Source organism: Labeo rohita, chromosome 15 (genome assembly GCF_022985175.1).
Source record: "Labeo rohita strain BAU-BD-2019 chromosome 15, IGBB_LRoh.1.0, whole genome shotgun sequence".
Lineage (NCBI taxonomy): Eukaryota > Metazoa > Chordata > Actinopteri > Cypriniformes > Cyprinidae > Labeo > Labeo rohita.
Window position 1 is genome coordinate 15,544,313 of NC_066883.1, and position 3,972 is coordinate 15,548,284.

At 38.4% G+C, this 3,972-nt stretch overlaps 1 long non-coding RNA gene across 1 annotated transcript; it reads right to left on the reverse strand.

Annotated features, from left to right (window-relative positions):
• Positions 1–1,952: 1,952 nt before the first annotated feature.
• LOC127176788 (uncharacterized) lies at positions 1,953–3,150 on the reverse strand. The gene is made up of 2 exons (XR_007829152.1): positions 3,016–3,150; positions 1,953–2,908 (listed from the first exon to the last, which is right to left on the reverse strand). It is a non-coding gene; the product is annotated as an uncharacterized LOC127176788 (long non-coding RNA).
• Between the last annotated feature and the right edge of the window lie 822 nt (positions 3,151–3,972).

Below are 3,972 nucleotides of genomic sequence, written 5' to 3' on the forward strand. Positions count from 1 at the left end.
TCATTTCGCGAGTGCACAGCGGCGCGGCCGCCATCTTGTGCACGGACTCTGCTGACACCGCCATAGCTAGGGCACGCTCCGACACGGCCGCCATTTCACAAGCGATCCAGGCGGAAAACTTGTTTGTGGCGTCGTGATCCGGTGTTACCGCCAATCTGCGAGAGGGTGCGCGGCTGCCATGTCCGCGTTATCGCGTTCCTCCTTCCCGACCCCCACAGTACACGCCGAGCCCGCACACAATAAGGCAAAGTTCATAAACGCCTCCAGTGAAGAGCGCGGGCCCTCGCGTCTCAATTGTGTACGGAGGGGCTGGTTCACGCCGTCACAAAAAATCTCAATTTTTACACAGTCCGGGAAAGTGGAATAGTTTGAAATTTAAATAAACTCACGGGCATACTGCTCGAGTGTGTGTGATCTCTGTTTGATTCTGCATAGAATTCTGTCTGTGTCCGTATCGGTTGATTGTCCGGGGGTGAAGCTGCTGGATCCTGTAGTGACGGATTGTTCTGTAACGGGCAATGAGAGACGAGAGGCGAGCGGATCCATGTGCGACCCTTTATTTAATGGACAAGACAGATACATAGTCGAGCAGGCAGGGTCAAACAGGAGCAACAGGTGAAACGCAGGCAAGACGAAGAGAATAATCCTTTAACAAGCGATAATCCAAAAGGCAGGCGGCTAGACAGTGGAAAACGAAATAACTAGGGACTAGGAACTAGGGACTAGGAACTAGGAACAAGAAACTAGGAAACACTAACAATGGGAATACAACAATACAACAATCCGTGACTTGCACTGGGAAAGTCCGGGGCTTTATAGGAAGCCTGATTGGTCACGGGGGCTGACGCAATCAGTGCGGTGGAGGATGGGAGATGCAGTCCGAAGTGCAAAGTAACAGTCAGAGTGCAATGGAAAGGTGAGAGTGACATCTGGTGGTGAGCAGTCCGCAGAGCACCGATCAGATTCTTGACAGTTTTAGTTGAAACATCTTAGAATTACATTTTAGTCTGGGACTAGGCTTTAGCCTTGTCTGTGAAACCAGGGGTACAATACAGTTTGGTAATTTTTTACAATAAGGTCTCATTTGTTGTACATGGACTGATAAAGTTTTGTATTAGGTGTGTGTATGTGTTTTTGTGTTAGTAATCTACAGTAGTCAACATTTGAAGTGGATCAAAAGTTTTCATCAAAGTTGTCCTAAAAATAAAACAATACCCAGTCTTGTCTTAGGACAACTTCGATGAACTTTTTTGATCCACTTCAAATGTTGACTACTGTATACATTATGGAGACCAAAGGACTCCACAAGGGTAGTAATACCAGAAAATTTTGACCTTGTGGACATTTTTGGGTCCCCAATGAGGAAACAGGCTTATAAATCATACAGAATGTTTTCTATGATGGCAAGATTAGGTACTTTTGTATGCAAGTGATTTTGGATTGTTCTCCAGACTCTTACTAATAAGTGAGTTAAAGTGATGTAACTGTGTATCCGCTTGTTAAGTTTGACGTCAGCGTCACCTCTTCTGTGACTTCTGGGTCCAAATGGTATATCAGATGACGTGAGAAAACAACAAACGGTACTAATTATAATACTACCCTTTAGCTCAATACTGAATGTATAGTCATACAATCAAAATATAAATATAAATAAATGAATAATGTTATTTGTGTTTGGGATGCTGTGAGCATGGAGACTGTAGTGTACACCATAAATTTGAAAACTTTTAGCTTAAAGGTTTTGTATGAATAAACAGTGCTCATAAACGCCTGCTAAGATAGTATCCTCAAGTCAAATGAGTTGGGGTTTGGACCCGGAAACAGCGTTCATTGGTTCGTTCAATGGACGCGTTACGTCATCACTTAACAAGCCCATAGTGATGGTTTTCTCTTGTGCATCAGCAAGGTTTTCCATCTTGTCTTTGTGTTGAGTGTAACTATGTAATTAAGAGTTTTTTTTTTTTTTTTTTTTTTTTTTTTTTTAATACAATTTTAAATATACTACATTTCAACTTCATTGTCAGAGATATGTGTACACTGAAATGACATTGAAATATATTTTAGTTCACATCATTTCATATTTCAAAGTACATATAAAATGTACTAAAGTCCCAATTAGGTGGTTCAAAAATATCACTCAAAAGTTCAACTAATTGCATTTAATGTAATTTTAAACTGTATAATATTTGAAATCAATTACAAATAATATTATTTTAGGTGGTTGAAAACATTTAATTCACACTACAGTGTATCCTTAAGTGACATTAAAGTATATTTTAGTTAATGTTAATTGCTTGTCAGTACATTAGTAGTACACTTTAACTATATTTTAAAGACACTAGAAGCAATTATGAAAGTACATTTTAAAAAGTCCCACTTAAGTGTCCCACTTAAAATCACTCAAAAGTTCCACTTAATGCAGTTAATATAACTTTAAAATGTGATACATTTTAAATTAATTATAAATACAATGTGCTTAAGCGGCAAAAACATTACAATTAAGTAGCACTTATGTGTGTTCTTTTAAAGTATATTAACTTCGCAATAAGTGCACTTTATAAAAGTATACTTAAGTGCACTTCTTTTTCACAAGGGAATGACTGACACAACACATGAAGGTAAGGGTTTACACATATAGAATAGCATAGGCCCAGCAGACAACTTGCCTGTATGCTGTCAGTATTGATTGTCTTATACCAATGGCATCAAAAACTGTGACTTTATAGGTAGTCGTGACCTAGATATAGGAAACTTGTAATTGATTAACATTTTTTTAAAAGATTGTTTTGATATTAAAATCTTTAATTTACTATTTATTTATACATTCAACTATTCAGCTCAGAGTAATAAATAATCTGTGCCCTAAATGTACTCATGTCTGCTGGCCTGGAGAGGTCCATGCTCCTGCCTGAAAAGCATAAACAGCAAGCCTCAAAGTCTGGGTGCAGAGTCAAACACTACACATCAAGTGTGGGAACAGACAGCAAGAATAATTCATTAAAGACTATTTCTCACCTGTCTGTAGATGTTCCCAGAAAGACGAGCCCCCATTTGTTAATAAATATCTAGCCGTCCGACTATTCTCAGTCCCTGCATGGGCCCATGGAAAGAATTATGAACATGAAGCCAATTGTATGTTCACAAACGTCTCCCAAGTTTATTGTCTACTACATTAGATTATATAGATCCATTGTCAGGGGTGGTGTTACATATGTGCGTCATACAAAACAAAAGATGTGCCATATAGAAGTAAAACAATTCTGGGAAAGGAATATTTTCTTTCCAGAGGCATCCTGTTATTTAAACTACTAAAATTGAGAGTGTATAGGGAGGGGGAGTACAGTAGATAGGAAGGAGAAAGAACACAGACAGGACAACTCCCAGCAATATTTGGCAGAGAGCGTGATCATTTAACAATAACCACTAATTGTAATAACAGAAATACAATACAGAGCATAACAGAAGTGTGCTATGGTGTAAATATCAAATGAGTAAATTAATGTACAATAATTGTTAGATCAGGTCCCCACGCCAGACAATTAGGATCCAGCCCCGGACACCAGATCCCGTCAGAAAATATCAGTCTTTCCGGTAACAGAACAACTAGTCAGCAAGCTGTAGTTACCCCAACCCCACTAACAGCAGGTTTCTGTCAGTTATGAAGCTGACCGATGGAAGCCAGAAAAGAGCAGAAGCAGGAGACGAAGTAATGATGATAAAAAGGAGCAGAGTTTATTGAAAAGTCTTAGTTGCGTATGTCTCAATGCTCAGACTTCGTCTGGAGAACACAAATTCAACAAGTATTGTTATACCAAACTGGTTCACAACAACATCCCATAAACCTTGAGTTTCTATAAATATTCCCTTATATCTCTTATTCATGAAGACAAACAGCCCTAGAAGCTACACAGTCATAAGACTAAATATATATATATATATATATATATATATATATAAACAACTATAATATAA